Source organism: Cryptotermes secundus, unplaced genomic scaffold (genome assembly GCF_002891405.2).
Source record: "Cryptotermes secundus unplaced genomic scaffold, Csec_1.0 scaffold468, whole genome shotgun sequence".
NCBI classification, from domain to species: domain Eukaryota; kingdom Metazoa; phylum Arthropoda; class Insecta; order Blattodea; family Kalotermitidae; genus Cryptotermes; species Cryptotermes secundus.
This window is the reverse complement of record NW_019721526.1, coordinates 1397922-1416454: the sequence shown is the minus strand read 5'-3', so window position 1 is coordinate 1416454 and position 18533 is coordinate 1397922. Positions and strand designations below refer to the sequence as shown.

At 40.7% G+C, this 18533-nt stretch overlaps 1 protein-coding gene and 1 non-coding gene across 2 annotated transcripts in view; one reads left to right on the top strand and one right to left on the bottom strand.

Annotated features, from left to right (window-relative positions):
* Positions 1-2658: 2658 nt before the first annotated feature.
* Positions 2659-2730, bottom strand: Trnag-ucc. The gene has a single exon. It is a non-coding gene; the product is annotated as a tRNA-Gly (tRNA).
* Positions 2731-12792: 10062 nt separating this feature from the next.
* The window catches only part of LOC111875523 (fatty acyl-CoA reductase 1), a 234824-nt gene continuing 229083 nt past the window's right edge, over positions 12793-18533 (top strand). Inside the window, exon 1 of the mRNA XM_023871840.2 lies at positions 12793-13197. The gene's annotated coding sequence lies outside the window, so the exon portion shown is untranslated. The remainder of the gene's footprint in view (positions 13198-18533) is intronic.

Sequence of the window (18533 nt, the reverse complement as noted above, 5' to 3'; positions counted from 1 at the left end):
CTGGGGAAGGTTTTCTCCGAGTACTTCAGTTTCCCCTGCCCATCTTCATTCCACCAATTGCTCCACAGTCACCCTCACCTATCATCTGAGGCTGGTAAAATAGGCCAGAAGTGGCAGCAATACAAGGGACTTAGTCCCACCCCAATAGCAATAAAAAATAATAATAATAATAATAATACATGTATTAGTAATAGTAGTAGTGGCAGTAGCCGGTCATAATATCCGCGCGGTATAAAACATGAAGTGTCTTCTGCTCGAAGACTGGGATCGTGGGTTCGAATCCCACTTGAGGCATGGATATTTGCGTGCATTTGTTTTGTGTTGTCCTGTATGCACGTGGCGACCTTGCAACGGGCTGATCCCCAGTCCAAGGAGTCTTACTGACTGTGTAAAAGTTCAAGAAACTGAAAAAGTGGACAAGGCCCAACAAAGGGCTGTAGACATTGAAGAAGTACTAGTAGCGGTAGAACGTTTTAGCTGTTTTATATAAGTACAGATCACATGTACATTAACTTTGTTGGATATAGATCTGGCCTCAAAAGTTCGTACAGTCGCATCTATTTTTAATGTTTCACTTACTTACTTACTTACTTACTCATGGAGCTGAGCCCTTCTGGAGGGGCCGCCAATTCTGCAGCTACTCAAGAATTTCCCAGCATTTTATGGCTCACAAAGGTTCATTACCGTGTTCACAAGAGCCCTTCACTGGTCCCAATCCTGAGCCAGATCAATCTAATCAATTCCATCCAATGCTACAATGTTTCACTTATACACAATATTTTAAACAAATATTTAATAGTATACAGTCCATCTTCACACAAAATTTCATGGTCCTAGTTGCAATGGTGCTTTAGGAATATCTCTCTCAAATGAAAGCTGAACAAGAAATTGTTGCCGCACCTGTGGCATTTTTTGACTTCTAAAGGTTTTACGGCAAAAGGTTTCATGCATGTATTACCATACATAGTTTCATGACCCTATGATAAGTGCGTTACTGTCGCTTCCACCTCAAAATTTCGTGTATCCGCGATGTAGCTGGAAATGAAAACATATGAGTTTCGGGGCGCTACAAGTAGCTTAACGCACACACCAGATATGCTTGAAACTGTTCTAGTGGTTCAGTAGTTTCAAGGTTCACAGGGGCTATAGAGCCATAGACAGATAGAAAACGGAAGTGGATGGGAAGGAAACGCAAGGCTGTGATTCGTTATACGTAGATATTATATACTGGGTACCTGTAGCTTTCCTTATTGGGGATGCAAGCATCAAGCTGCAACAAAAACGCACGTGACATAAACTTGATGAAATAATTACACATCAGGCGACAACGGAAGTTAAGATAGCAACTTAATCACGCTGCTGTCTGCAGTCTCACTCGGTGCCACAGAAATCACATATCCTGCTCCAGAGGAACGAATGTTCTCCTCATCGGAGATCAGAATTGTTCGATTATTATTCTGTAGGTTCTGTTTCCATCAAAGGTAAGAGATTTCTTTTATTTTTTTTAATAGTTCAAACTTGCTCTAGGGCCCTCTCGAATTTAAATCTATAGTTTGTGATGATGAATAATGACCTTCTTCTAGTTCCAAGATTAAGTGTACATGGCACGGCGCTTAAATGGGAACAGGGACAAAATTACGAGTATGTATTAATATAACTCTCTTGTTACAATTAATGGATTTATAACGACATAACTTGAGTTTATATTCTGCTTAAGGGCACCTTACCTCCTGTCGTAACATACAAAGGAAGAGGAGATGTTGTTCGGAAGAGCCGGAGGGTTTCTGACCCGTCCTTCCTTATGAGATATTGAATCAACTTAAAATCGCAGTAGATTTTTGCATACTTACACTGCGCAATTGGGTATCTGACGTTCTTTCAAGTTTCAGTTACTTTTCATGTCGATGTAATATACGTTTATGTTCTGTAGGATTTCTGCTCCTTGTTAAGTCTGTACTGCTGGATGCTGTGTCGGGAAAGAATTTTGTTTCTTTCAAATTATTATTCCCGGTAACGTAGTATGACCCGTGATGTCTTGAGTCATCTGTATACACTCCTGCTACAGGATGATCATGAAATCGAATTTCTATAACGCCATTATTCTAGTGGCAAGCCAGAGACAGACTTAATTATGATCTAAGAACATGACCTTAAATACAAAGTAGTTTCCACTGGAAACATAGATAGGTGAGCAGACTACAGCTATGCTCGGAGTAATGGCCGCGCCATAGCTCAAGCTGCTAGTCCCTGGCTTCCCACTGCGGCGGCCCAGGTTCGATCCCGGGTTTGGTCAAGTGGGATTTGTGGTGGACAAAGTGGCGCTGGGGCAGGTTTTCTCCCAGTACTTCGGTTTCCCCTGCCAATCTTCATTTCATCAATTGCTCCACAATCACCCTCACCTATCATCTGGGGCTGGTAAAATAGGCCAGAAGTGGCCGCAGTACAAGGGACTTAATCCCTCCCCACTAGCAATAAAAAAATGCTCGGTGTAGGAGCCACTCACCCCGCTGGATACATCTGCATATATTCAGCTAGAAGAGCAAGAGAATGTGTTTGTCAGTTTACATAACTTGTTGCTAGTTAAATGACCTTCACAACATCATTTAAATGTTATCAATAGGAATTTAATGCAAAAAGTACGTGTAAATAAAAAAATAATGCGATGGCCGGGAATCGAACCCGGATCAATTGCTTGGAAGGCAACTATGCTGACCATTACACCACCATCGCACTTGCTCCAAACTTTTGGTAAGGAAAATGGTCTGGAAAGGCTAATTCAGTACTTGTCTCTGCCCTTGACGTCATTGTAGAAGATAGGCCCGAACCACAAACATAATAATTTTCCTGAAGATAATTAGTCATTGTTATCTGTAGGCGGTCCAAATTAGGGGCACGGAAGTTGTGAGCTGAAATTGTTGTATAGGGAAACATGGAAAGCGACCAAGAGTTTAGATTACAGAAATGCCCGTACTGCCAAGAGTTTCCGGACTCCACAATTTCCAATAAATAAGGCCTTGAGGCAGTAAGGAGCTGGCCGCCGAATAGACCGGTGAGGATCAGTTCGGTGCCAACGTCTTCAAATGTAACAATTTAACAGCTCAGGCCCAAAATGGGTACTAAAGGGTATATTTCTTGGGATTAAATCAACTGGAGCGTATAACACACCACTCAACTGTGTTTAGTGTTGGTGCAGAAAATGTGTGGTCATTTGCTTTGAGTCTCCCTAATTTTCCGTGGTGTCAACGTACACGTACAGTGGTAACTTTCCTTGTTCCTTTCATTTGCGTAGTCTGTGGACTGAGAGAGGCTCCTATCTAGGTAACTCTTCTGGCAGTTCCGGAAATGTCCAGTTCTGATCTCGGCCGGGGCATCTGATTATACTTACTGAGGTTTTCATTGTTTTCTTCAGCAGCGCGAAGTAGATTCTGAGTGCAAAGTTAGGTATGACTCCTCCCTTTGGCAATCTTTCCAATTAGTTTTTATTAGTCACGGTGTCATTCAAGTGCAGTCTGGGCCAGTGGCATTATCACTAAATAAGCGGCAAATAAATGAATAAAGAACAAAACTTGTACTCCAGATTTTTTTCTTTGGCGCTACAGCCCCAGTGGGCCTAAGCCTTCCTCCATGAACTTCTCCGTTCACTTCGGTTTTTCTAGATCTTACACATTCGGTAGGACTCCTTGGGCGGGTGATCTCGTCGCAAGGCCTCTACCTGTACACAAACACAGAAAAACGCACACACACAAACTAAACATCCATGCCCTGAGTGGGATTCGAACCCACGATCCTGGTTTCCAAGCGAGCGAAGACAGTACATGCCTTAGACCGCTCGGCTACCGTGACCGGCGTACTCCACATTGGCATTCACATATTTTCAGACACTTTTATTGCGACTTTCCGAAACTCGTTGTTCATGTACTGCAGATGTAGGGCCGAACATGCCCGTCACAATAACCGCGTAGTCTAAGGCATTAACGCCATAGTTCAAACGGTTAGTCGCTGGCTTTCCACAGCGGCGGCCCGGGTTCGATCCCGTGGTCTAGTCTAGTGGGATTTGTGGTGAACAAAGTGGCGCTGAGGCTGGTTCTCTCCAAGTACTTCGGTTTCCCCTACCAATCTTAATTTCATCAAATTCTTCATCATCATAATCACCCGGGGCAGGCTACAATAGGACTATCAGTGGCCGCCGTGCCGAGTGGACCCAGCTGGACTCCACCCCTCACTAAGCGAATTAAAAAAAAAAGGCATGAACTGTTTTCGCTCCCTCGTACGCTGGGATCGTTGGTTCGAATCCCATTTAAGGCATGGATAGTTCGTATGTGTATGCATTTATTGTGTTTGTGTAGTCCTGTGCATAGGTAGCGGCATTGCGATGGGCTGACCACTCGTCCGACAAGCCCTGCCGTCTGTGAAAAATGATTACGGAACTGAATAAGTGGACAGGTCCTAGAATGGGTCGGAAGAGTCACTGGAAAAAAATAGGCCAAAATCATGGTGCTGGGAAAGTAAATATCACTGCAGATATCACACTGCGCAGATCCATGGCAATTCTCTTCTTATCTCGTCAAATTTTCTTCATTAACCTTAATGAAACCTGTTTTATATCGCGCATAATATTGAGTGGGAATTATTTCTTTTTTTATTTTCAAAAAAGGAAGAAAAAACGTTTTGATTTGGTCACTGGTCATAGAGTTTTAAGCAAAAAAAAAAAAAGGTATAGCCATCCTGAAACAGGCCGTGGAGGCCCGTAGGCTTGTGAGACGTCGAGGCTCCCATATTTTCCAGACACTCGGTTCACAGATAGAGGTGAGGTCTTCAGTCTTACGCGCCGTCCGCCCTCTACACCCCAGAAATATTCCTGGCACTCATTTCTATTAGAGGCTGAGTCGACTCCAGGGCCATAGTACGGCTGGGAAGGTTAGGTAAATTAAAATATTCAATGACATCGGGAATCAAACCCTCGACCTTCCGACATGTAGCATAGTGCCTCAGCCAAGTACGCTACCTCATGGCCACATATAATTTTAATACGAAAAAATTTTAAATTTTCCCAACAAGTTTTAATGCAGTTTAATAATATTGTATCTCTTCTAAATTGGTTCAGACGGAAGGAAAAACACCTCTCCATGTGTATTCACTTTGTGCAAGGAATACATGAAAGTGCGTGCGATTTTTCGCTGCAAGTGTATGAAAATATATATCCAAATTACGAGAGAGAAAGAAGAATGCCGTCTTCTGGGATGTGGCGTCCTGTAGATATTTTGTTAACCGACGTTTCGGAGGAACGTATCTCCTCCACCTCGAGGGTGACTCGCCTAATATTTATGGGAGAGGAAAAGTAATTGAAACGTAAGTTGCAGATATAGGTGAGACAGCGCACTTTTTGCGGAAGTCCTAAGAATTTCGCAATAATTTAGTGAAAGTAATGCAATGTCCACATTTCCATACTTCGTTCCAAACAAAGGTGAAGATTATCATAGTCTCTTTTTGTTAATAATAAATTAAGGTTCTTCTCATATGAATTTATAGATCTACGTGTACGCTACATGTAGCGTAGTTGGTTGAGACACTACGCTACAAGCCAGAAGGTCGCGGGTCCAAGTCCCGAAGAGGTCATTGGATTTCTTCAATTTACCTAATGCTTCCAGCCGCACTATGGTCCTGGGGTCGACTCAACCTCTAACAGAAATGAGTACCAGCAATCTTTCAGGGGGTAAAGGGCAGCCAGCGCGTAAGGCCGACAATTTTTTTTTTAATTCGCTTACTGAGGGGTGGAGTCCAACCAGGTCCACTCGGCACGGCGANTGATTGGTCTATTGTAGCCTGCCCCGGCTGATTATGATGATGGAGAATTTGGCGGAATGAAGATTGGCAAGGGAAACCAAAGTACTCGGAGAAAACCAACTCCAGCGCCAATTTGTCCACCACAAATCCCACTTGACCAGACCTGGGATCGAACCCGGGCCGCCACGGTGGGAAGCCAGCGACTAACCGCTTGAGCTATGGCACGGCCTAAGGCTGATAAAGCTGACAATCTGTTAGCAGATTGTATAGAAAATGTAGAAACCTCGACGTCTCACAACCCTATGGGCCTCCACGGCCTGTTACAGAGATAGCTTTACCTTTGCCTTTGTTGCGTGTACGTAAGAGTATATTTAATGAATATGTATTTGAATGAGCTCCTAAAATCGGTAGCCTCTACTTATTAAAATTATACATTAACTTTTTCTAAATAATAAAACAAAAGAGGGAAATACACAAGAAATTTTACGATATATAAAAATTTCCATTTGCTTTGCTGGTGTTTTTTATGCACATATAATATAGACAAATATAATGAAAATAGACAAAAACACCTGTAACAGAAGTCAAGTATCTTCTAGGATATACATTTGCAGATGATCAATATAACTTGGATATTCGACAATAAATACGAAGTAATTAATAGAACTCAAAGAGTATGGTGGGATCTAGACAAACATTTACCGAGAGTGACTGTTGCATTCCTAAGTAAGTACGGTGGTGCCATCTAGGCATTCCGAATCTAATGTCGGTAGTTATTTATCTTCTGCTGACTTCTCACGGCTGGCAGATGTCTCTGGCATTCATTGTACTCACACGCTGAAGATTTTGCAGACCAGCTGAGGCGAGAATAAGCCTGTATTTATGTAAACCCATTTCAAAGGAAGATCTTTAGCTCATTTAAAGTTCATAGAACCGTGCTGTACCTGTCAGTCATGTGTGTAAATATACGAGACGATCCAACAAGCGGCACAATTATCAGAAGATGTCACCACTTTAAAGACTGCTTTAACAATAATTATGCGCTTGTAGATGGATGCATTCGTGTTTCTGAGTCGGCGGCAAAAACAATTGAAGGTGAATCAAGTCGCAGTTCTGCATTGCTACTGACGCACCGTGGCCAGAATACGAACTAAGATTCTGTGTAGCTTCTTGTTGTGGTCTTCTTCCGCGATGGTAAGACTTTTAATTGATACTTACATAAATAACTTGTAATGCTGTCGGAGCCGGCCGATATCCACACACAGAGAAGTTTTAATTTAATAGTCTGAAACTTTCCGGTTACAACTTAAAGAACCTGTACGTGTAAGAAGAGAAGGTAAGAAATTGAAAGTACAAAGACGCCTTTCATAAATTCTTATAGAATATTGATATACCTTTGCCTTGAAACTCTACTTTGCCACTTGATGTATTTGCATGAGTTATAACGAATTCAGTGAGGGCCTCCATTACGTCTTGTATGTTAGCATAATTACAAAGCGCCTGTTTCTCTGTATAGGGGAGCTGATGTATAAATCCGTCTCTCCTTACCGTTTCATGGTGTAGTGCTTAATAAGTTAAACATAAGGATAACTTTACTTTTACTTGTTTCTCTCTGATCTGCGTCTATAGCCACTCTTGCGCGTGACAATGAATGACCTTTCGGACAGTATATTCCTGTTTTTACTTAAACAACGTTTCGGAGACCGAGTAAACTTCTTATCTGAGGATGGAGGCAGAGCGAAGTGTCGCAACGTTGTCTAAATATATAATCAGGACGGTGGATAATGCCTAGAAAGTCAGTAATTCTAATAATATACCATCGACATGGAATTTTAGATCATATGAACTGTAATATAATTATAAATATATTAATAATAGTAAGCTCAGTGGGTATAGCGACAAGCTACGGCTGGTTAGATGAGGTTCGATCCTCGGCAAGGGCAAGAAATTTTTCTGTACTCCACGTCCTTCAGGCCTGCTCTGGCGCCCAATCAGCTTCGTTTGTAGTGGGTACCGGAAGCTCCTTCCCCGGCGGGTAAGGCGGCCAGTCTATGAAACTGAGCACTCACCCCTATCTAGAGTCTACATCAAGAATGATGAAGCTTTATTTCCGGCCCCCCTACATCTTTATGATACGGTGCTCAATAAATTAAGCACAGGGGCGACTATAGCTTTCTACCACACAATCGTCTAATGACATATAATATAGTTCTAACAATATAACAATATAAATGTTGTGGAATATACGAGTATGAGAAGAACATGACAGTCACGTGAAATGTATTATTAAGCCTGTCTTTGGGTCTGATACCGTATCTGAAGAACTAGTATAGCGAGACATGTGACAGTATATCAACGTAAAACATAAGCACACCAACAAATGAAGAATTCTGTTTCCTGCAATATAAAGCAGAGTAGTCCGCTTCAAGTCGACCGACGTTTCAGAGAAACATGTCTCCTCCATCTTGAGGGTTGAATAATAAGCCGAGCAAGAAACTAGTATGGAGCAGACAGAAAGCAGAACTCGAAGGAGGCGACATCTTCCTCCGAAACGTCGATTGACTTTCAACGGACTGCATAGCGTCGTATCCCGTAAGACAGAAATGTTCCTAACCATAGGTGTGGGAACCTCATAGCCTACATAACAAAGAAATGTTTAAGGAAATGTTGTACGAATAAGGTTACACACAGCGAATTTTGGAATCTCGAGAGTTTTAGGGGAATGTTAATGTAAAATGAACGTGTTGTAGCATAAACAGTGTACTGAACCATACTAATAATATTATAATTGTCTATTTGCCGTAATTGTTCGCATCATATTTCCAGAAGTTATTTTTCGTGTGTTGAGCCTCATTATTTTGAAATCTAACACAACCTTGGTGCTTTGAGGCCCGCATTTGAATTTACAGGTGAGAACAATACTATATTCATTATACAAATTGTAATATAAACTGATTTCTAGAAAATTCGTTAATTTTTTTGAGCTGAAATACTCTGACGAACATAATGACATCATCATTACGCGCTCACTTATACACCGTGTGTAAACAATTCATTAATTCTTTCATCAATGGCTGTACAGACCTTTGTCGGGCCCTGACCTCTTCTTACGTTTCGCCGTCTTTCATTACACAGTCGGTAGAACTCACTGGACGAGTGATTAGCCCGTCACAAGGCCGCTACCTACACACAGACATCCGTGCCTCGAGTGGGATTCGAAACAAGATCCCAGCGTTCGAGCGAGCGAAGACAGTGGGTGCCTTAGGCCTCGCGGCCACTGTGATCTCAGTGTATAAACAATACCAGTATATAATTCATAACAAATTCTGTTTCAGTTGTATAATTCGAAACTGCTTTCTCTAAATATTAAAATAGCATGTGCTAGGGTAATGCAACATCCGATCTGTATTTTATCAAGCCGTAATTTAACTTCTATGTTAGTTAGTTAGTTATTGGAGAGGGTGGGTTTCCCCATGCACTGAGACCTGTATTGGTCCATGATTTCTACCAGTCTCTATATCCTACCGATACTGGTGCTTACCATCAGTCCCGCCCCGCCAGCGAGACCGGCTCTACTAGCTGAGAGGTATCTATAATGCTTCCCCCATCTAACAGAGGTATTAGAGACTGCTGTTGGGCGGGAAACGCCCGTTAATCTGTCTCAGTGACCTCCTATGGAGATATGAGGTTCTTTTACGTACCGTAAAGCTACGACACGGGACCCACGGCTTGAAGTCCCTCCCGGAGGACTTGTTCCCTGCATTTTTCCGCCCTTAAAAATTCGACGACCTCCGCCGGGTATTTGAACTCGCGTACTGCGAGTCATGAGGTGGGAACGTTACCTTTAGACTACGGAGGCCGCTTAACTTCTATGTTACTAGGCACGTAGTAAATTGTTCTGCAGGTGAATGAAGTTTAAATTCTGTTTAAAATACTCTCTGAAATTCAGTCTGAATGAACTGAGGCAAAGTAGCGGCAACTGCCATCTAGCAACATTGTGTTTGAAGTTTGTGTTGCAATTATATTCCAGAAGATGGCAGTTTGATCTTAGTAGCAGTGTAAGGAATGTCGAGCGTAGCGGGGACCAAATGCGAAACCGTATTCTTGGTTTTAAATTGTGTAGATATTTTGTCACAAAACATGGTTAGATTTCATACATTCAGTTTTTGAAATATGATGTTCTTATGACCGCTATACGCTTTAAAGGCTGTCAAACTAAGTCGCAGAAACAACTTTACTTTTACACGTCTTTACTTCTCATGGACCTGAGCCCTTCTGGAGGAGCTGCCAATTCTGCAGCTACTCAAGAATTTCCCAACATTTTATGGAACCCGAAGGTTCATTACCGTGGTCACAAGAGCCCACCATTGGTCCCTATCCTGAGCCCATCAATCCAATCCACACCATCCCATCCTATCTCTCTAAGGTCCATTTTAATAATGTCCACCCACTTACGCCTTGGTCTTCCCAGTGGTCTCTTTCCTTCTGGCTTTCCCACCAATATCCTATACGCATTCCTCGTCTCCCCATTCGTGCTACATGCCCCGCCCACCTCATCCTCCTTGATTTGATCATTCTAATTATACTTGGAGAAGAGTACAAATTATGAAGCTCCTCATTATGCAGTTTTCCCCAATCTCCTGTCACTTCGTCTCTCTTCGGTCCAAATATTCTCCTCAACATCCTGTTCTCAAACACCCTCAGTCTGTGTTCCTCCCTTGAAGTCCGAGACCAAGTTTCACACCTATACAGAATCACAGGCAAAATTATAGTTTTGTATATTCTAATATTTATGTTCTTGGACAGCAGACGAGAAGACAAAAGGTTCTGGACTGAATGGTAGCAAGCATTACCCGAGTTCAGTCTCCTCTTAATTTCCTCCTGAATCAGGTTTCGATCTGTTATCGTTGTTCCCAAATATCTGAATTGTGCCACATTTTCAAAACATCTGTTTCCTATTTTTATATCATGATTTTGCCCTGCATTTTGGTTACGAGACAGCAACATATACTTAGTTTTCTCTGTGTTTACTTCTAGACCAACCTCTTTACTTGCGTCAATCAAAGTTTGTGCGTTTTTCTTTATGGTATCTACATTATCACCCAGTAGATTCACATCATCGGCATAGGCCAACAGCTGATTTCTTACACGCCTTTACTGGAATTTAAAATGGGCCGTATCAGATGTATATTAATCCAACTATCGTGGCAGATACAGATCGTGACATAGGTTGTTTAGCGTCTATTTATTTAGTTATCTGTGATTTGTTTAATGATACTGACAATATGTCTGACTATATAGTGTCAATTAATAGGATGATTTAATGAGTAACGAATGTAGAAAGACGAGGATGGAACGCATTGTGACCTTATTTGAGGTGCTGTTCGGGAAACTTGCCTCGGAGGACTCAGGAAAACCATGAAAATATTATTGAGGATAATCGCTGTTCCGGTCGAAATTCGAATCCGATATCTTCTGAATACAAATCACAAAGGTTACTGTCTGAAGCAACCTGCTCTATGAGTCGAATAAGAAGAGAAATTATTTGTGTTTGTGAAGACGGTGGGGAGGGGATGTTGTGCGAAGCAGACGTGGCCCATTTCAAAGTAGACCCAACAATTGCGAAGTTCCCCTTTAAGGTATGAGGAAAAGCAAATAATTGTGCAGAAAGGAGTGCACTAGCACTGTTTGTAGTGCGTTTCCGATTTACGTGTATATTCCTGTTGCTGACAGACTGTCGTGTGTGAATATTTTTCGTGGTTTTGCGTGGTTGTTCCGACCTTTGCCAAGAGAGTAACTCCACTTTAAAACAGGTCACGAGGTCCACTCTGACAACCAATTTGCTCCATAATTCACAACCGTTCTCTCGCATCTCATTAGACGCTACATAACTTCAGCAGCTGGTGCAGTGTCGTAAAGTAAATGGAAAAGTCGGAGTGGGTCGGAAGACAAAATGCTTAGGTATACGAATCTTCAGAAAGTGGGGTCTGAACTTGTAATGCTGAATAAATGCTTCGAATCTATGTAAATAACTTATGGAAAACTGGGTGCAGGTACTTTCATCAAGGCAATGAAATGTAATACAATTCACTACTTTCTTTGTGATACAGCAACAATATGAAGATGATCGCTTATGATACAGCAACAATATGAAGATGACCAGCACTAGTCGAAATATATTTCTGATGTAATTTTAATAAAAGTATTTGACAACATGAAAGACAGTTGCGTTGAAGGTCACAAAGAAGACGAAATATAAATTTTACTGTCAACCTCATTTTTAAAAAGTTTAATATTAAGAGCAATCAACGTATACTATTTCTGAAGTGTAGGATCTTGATGAAATAGAAATTTTCACGAACCCCAAATTTGTATTTTTATTGTAGTCCTGCATAACTGGATATTAGTGTTATTAGTCTTCAGTCCTTTAATCTGTCATGGCTTGACCCTTATGTTGAGTAACCTACCAATGGATCACTTTGTTTAAAGGTTCTTAGGGGGGCCATCAGACGAGGAGCTCTAAGCCCCACTGTCCTAATGACATTTCGGAGGAATTCGTCGCCTTCATGTAGCAAGAATCTTGCCACCTGAGTTCACGTTTTTTTTTTCGCTGGGTTACTCTTCGACCCTGAAGATGGACATAAAATGTTCCTCCGAAACGTCTGTTGACTTTCAAGGGATACACGGAGTTATATCACAGAAAATAGAATTCTTTAAAACCACAGCTGTGAGAACCTCAAGTCCCACGCAGTACGGTCTAAGATCGCGCTGTCATTTTGATTGAAATAAACTAAAACAGGAGTATTTAAATCAGGTGATTTGTTAACAATATTTTTGGAAAGTCTTAGATGACCTAGCCCTGTTTAACTCTTTCTGCTTTCATGGGGACGAGGAACTATCATGTGAGCGGGTGGTTGTATGCAGAATGTAGGCGAAGGGAGGGGTGGCAGTGGGGGGTTGTTGCGTAGAATCATGCGTACAAGCATTAGTTGGAGACACCACCAAGAGAGTCCGATCAGTTCGTGACACGGTGCTCATTCTACGCAGATACATGTAAAAACTTGAAGTTTATATATATATTTATTTCGACTGTCGTGAGTGTAGTAAGCGAAAGGACGCTCGTACACGAAAAAAAAATGTATTTGGAAGAACTTGTGAGGTGCAAGGAATAGTGTGATTAGAGAAATTTAACTGCGTCCTGGGGTTTGTTCTTCTTGAATGGCAGACACGCTACTGCTCTGTGTTCTGTATATGTTTTGTGAGATATATCAGTATTTTTACTTTATCAGTTGACTCCTAAATGTATAATTAAACGCTCTGAGGTGCGCTAGAGTTTGGGCATCAAAGATAGACAGAGAGAGAGAGAGCAAACAGATATTACTGGCTGAAACTTCATGTCTACACGTGCACAAGGTAAGAGAAAACACTGCATGATACAGAGTTGCATGTTTGACTCACAGAGCCAATTATCGTATTGCGTTGATTCATAATCCAGCGGATTATTAATATTGTTATAGTTTTGTGAAGGAATCTTTATCGAAGTATAGATGCAGTCTACATTAATTTGTCGATATATAACTTTGAAGATTTACTATGTTGGGATGTTTATATTTGTTGACTTACAATATCTTACGTATAATATTCTGCATAGAATTACTGAGTTCTTAGACTTTGTCCATCGTCCGTATTCTACAAACTAGAAAAAACAATGTTTCGGGAACTGGATCTGTTTCCGTCCTCAGATAAGGGGGGGGGGCACCTACTCTGTAGGGTTCCTTGGAAAGAGCTAACCAATTTCCTAAGGACCCGAAAGAGTAGGTGTCTCCCCCCCCCCCTCACTTGAGGTCGGAAACAGATTCAGTTTCCGAAACTTCATGTTATCTAGTGTCTTAGAATACCAAACGATGGACAAAGTCAGAAATGGGAGTAACTCTGGATATTACATACCATCACATCATCAGAACCCTTTAGAGTCTAATGTTATGCATGTTTGCATAAAAGCATTTACGTACATGGCCCGGATGGTTTATTCCCATGGCCTGCTGCTATCATATTTTATTTTATAAAAGTTAACCAAAAATTTGCTTATTTCTTTAATCTAATACCTTACATAATTTAAAATTCTTAAATGTATTTTCATTAGTGTCATTTCTGCCCCACCGATCCTCATGTCTGTAATGCTTTTATTAATTATTATAAAACTATGAGATGTAAGATTTATGTGACCTCCAGTGGCACAAAATTTGTACTCCCTTTCGTGAAAATAGGTGAAGGTGTTCAAAAGTTTGAATGGTGGGACAGAAACTCGGACATTGACATATACAGACAGCATGACAGTCTCACAAGCCAAATTGTGTAGCTACACACAGCAGCAAATAAAGACCAACTTACTTAATCCGTTCTTCTTATACGTCACGGTGTCGAGGTTGTTCTTTATTTTGATCGTTTTACAGACGGTATGACTCCTTGGACGAGTGACCAGCTCGCTGCAAGGCCTCTACCTAAACACATGACAACATAAACACAGAATAAATACATACACATGCCAAACATTCATGCGAAGACGGTATATGTCTCAGACTACTTGGCTACTGTGACCGGCAGAAAACCAACACACCAACAAAATATGCACCAGACCCTCAGTAATTGTATGCAACGAGATAATGCGGGGCATGCGGTAGCGTAGTTGGTTGAAGGCACTATGCTACAAGCCCGGAAGGTCGCGGGTTCAAGTCCCGATGAGTTCATTTGATTTTTTTTTTCAATTGGCCTAATCCTTCGAGCCGCACGATGGCCCTGGGGTCGACTCAGCCTCTAACAGAAACAGGCCACTGCCGCCACTTCCAAGAATTGTACCTGCTCCCCGCAAATATCATGCAGCACATCCAGAGTTACCGTACATGGATTTAACACTTGAAACTGTTCATTAAATAACAGAATACTTGATGTTGATGTTCCGAAGAAACTTGTTCCATTTCAGGAAAGATTATTGCTTCATTCACTACGGACCCTCACTTGATAACATTTTGACGGGTTTTGTATGCACTGCACGTCACTGGAGGTCACCTCGTCTTGTTTCCTCGCAACAATGGTCTTTTTAAATGCACAGTCGTAGCGTTGATAGCATACGGAACAGGAACAACATTAGTGAAATTAAGTGTTGAGATTTTTTGGTGCAGTATCTTTTAAACTATTATAAATATTTTGGGGAAACTGTTTCTAAGGAAATATAAACCAACAACAAGGCGGCCACAGTTATATATTTTTATTTAATGAACTCCAGTGACGTATCAGTTTAACATTTCTATGGTGACGTAATTACAAGCTCGTATAAAAATTGAGTTGTGTCTGCTGTTACCGCTTCTGTGGTCTAGTGGTCAGAGTTCCTGGATGTAGATCCAGAGGTCTGGATTCGATTCTCGGCGCTACCGAATTTTCTGAGAAGTAGTGGGGCTGGAAAGGGGTCCACTCAGCCACGTGAGGGTAATTGAGGAGCTATTTCTAGGAAATGGCGGCTCCGGCCTAGAAAACCGAGATTAACGGCCGTGGGGATTCGTTGCGCTGACCACACGACACTCTTGACATTAACTTTGCCGACAAGCGGCGGTCGCTCAGTCGGCATAGTTCGCTTGCGGACTGGAACCACGGGGCTTGTTTGTTTATTTTGTCTGCAGTTTATAGATTTGCCATACGGTGATGAGTTGGAAAGTGTAAATTGTGAAGCACTTCCACGAGCATGCAGCCGTATGTTTAATATTTTGCTCTCTTCGTTGTGGAAGAAAATATTTCGAAATAAGTTTAGTAATTCTATGTATAATACGAGTATGTTTAAAAAACAACCTTATGTTCCCCTAATTACCAAACAGCGTATTAACTGGCAGAAACTCACCTTAAGATTATTTTGTTATTCTTAGTTTAAACTGTCCATATATTACAAAAAATTTTACTGGGGTTTCATGGCATGTACTCTACGTAATGCATTGAAAATCTTTAATTATGCTTCGTAGCATTGATGGGAGAGAATGGTGAAGTGAAAATTTCTTTGCGCTTGGAAGCGAGGAAGCACAGACAGAACAAGCGGAGAGAACTGCCCCCCCCCTCTGTTTTACTGAAAAGTCTTATGCTATCTATCAGTGGCTCTGCAGCCCTTTGTTGGACCATGGCCCCTCCTTCAAATCCTTAATCCTATACACAGTCGGTAGGACTCCTGGTTGTGAGACGCCGAGGCTCCCGTATTTTCTCTAGACAATCTGCTCACAGATGGCGGTGATTTGTCAGCCTTACGCGTCGGCCGCCCTTCCCCTCCCCTCCCCCCTTTCAGGAATATTCCTGGCACTCATTTCTGTTAGAGGCTGAGTGGACTCTAGAGCCATAGTGCGGCTGGAAGGATTAGGTCCATTGAAAAAAAATCCACCCCATCGGGACTCGAACTCACGACCTTTCGGCTTGTAGCATAGTGCCTCAAACAACTATGCTACCGAGTCTGACCTATGTCGCCAATGAATAACATATGAATGAATGATTTAATGAAGAATGAATTACTGAAGAAATTAATGATTAGTCCGCTCTGTTATTTACTTTGTTCGAATGTAATTTCCGAACAGGAAGTCCGAGGGCAGTATTGGTATTAATTCCAAAAAAATGTAAAGAAGTCGAGAATGGGTTAAAGTTGCATGAAGAGCATAATGTTGCTTTGTAATTTGTGTTCTTCAGATGGTATCAATAGATGGTTAGAAAAAGAAGATTGCGAGCTCATTGGTGTGTAGAATGCAAGCAGGAGTCGAAGGCAATTTTCTTACGAGAAAGAAAAGCTTCGCACTGCTTAAGGAGGATTCTGTGCCCCTGAGCGGATTGCTTGACTTGCTGATGTAGCTATTTATTTATTCAGGGATATCTGAAACGTGTGTTTACATACAGAGTAAGAGGACAACAAGGTAAAGGATTGTTGGATTAATTAATTACCCAAATAAAACATATGAATAACCAACAGGGTTATAAAATAATCTTTAGCTCTAGTTTATTGATCTGTATTTTACATATAAAATATTAAATTGGATTTTTCTAAATTAACATTTCAAGCATATTTGTGTAACAAAATAGAAGAACTGTTCTCCAGAACGTAGAGACAACTTTTGCAATAACCAGAAATGCCAACAAAACGTAGTAAAACTGAGATCACAAATATAGAATTGGCATTTTTACTGCTATGTACGTTCGTAACAAATTCAACAATATATCTGTACATTCTTTGGTTATCAGATAATGAAAAATGTAGCATGTGTTTTACCCTTCTTCGACTGATCCTTTATTTGGCTATGAGAAGTTAAAGTGGAATATATAGGCTACGTTCTCCTGTCGTTAAGTTATATTTCACTTATACCTAAGCAAGAGTTTTCCACATGTAACTTTCTTCCAAATTAATGAGGATCGACAGAAGTCTGGTTCTTGTTTCGTGTAAGACATGCTCGGAACTTCTTGCATATTATTTTCAGAAATATTACAGAAAAAGAATTGTATTTTTAAACACAATTTCATCTCTCTATCTTCGGAAAATTCGTGTAAGGTGTAATGAATTCATGGAGTTTTAAGTACTTGTTATTACAAAATTACTAATATTATGAAATGTGAAAATAAAGTCACCTTACAATCCCACTTGAACTTATGTTAGGTCAAACCTTAACAACAAACGGTAACTAACCATTCGTATAGTAAATAAATTTACAGTAGAAAACATAAGAATAATAGTAACAGTGTCTGTCTTGTACGTTTGTCCCCTTTACAAATTAGTCAAGTTGCCATAGCGCATATTAAAGTTGTACAGAATCTAAGTTGAGGCTGATATTAGAGTTAGCTGTTGCTTTTGTAAAGACTTCAAAGTACAAACTGGTACTTGATGAAGAGCCGGAGATCGAGTAAATGCCTGAAGTATACCCACGAGAATGACAACTTCTTGTTTTAAATGAATAAATTTGTTTTTTAAATTGGCAACATTGAAACACAATTTATCCAATAAAAATAATTATTCTGGCAGTGAAAGCATTATAAAGGCAGTGTTAATACAAATTCTTTAATGCTATAGACTCCTATCACATACGAGTACACATTAGAATGATGTTTCCATTTGTAAAGTTATTGCTGAAGAAAAATCATTCTTCTTTTAGAGTCACGTCACAAAGACAAACTGTACTAACCAGATATTTATACCGCTTGTAATATAACCGCCAATACTGCAACGAACTTTAGATTGTGGGCTAAATTGTGATGGGAAGAAATCAATATGTAACTGAAAAATTATTATGGGTGATGAAGGTCAGAAGAGATTACAATTTTAAGTGAGGGCTCGAATTTTGGCGCACTTCATTGAAATGCGTGTAAGTAAACGGAACTGGGGATAGTGGCCCTTTCTTCCTCTTCTTCCTACCTGTGGTGCGCCTGCGCATGTATTTTCATACCGCTACAACAGACACTAATGTTAAGAATATACTGAATAATATTATTATGCATTACCGAGCTACAACGAAATGCACGAATTATTGTAAATGCGTTTTATTTACAAATATTGTAGGCGTTCCGCTGGTAAATATGAATCAACCAACAAAATGATTTAAAAATCTATTATTGGAGGCGTGTTTGTTGCTTTGTTGTGAATGCTTATTATAGATGACTGTATCATGGGCATCACGTATATAAAAGCAACATGGTGTTTCATTGGCTAGCTATTCCTTCGAAACTTATAACGTCATGTATGT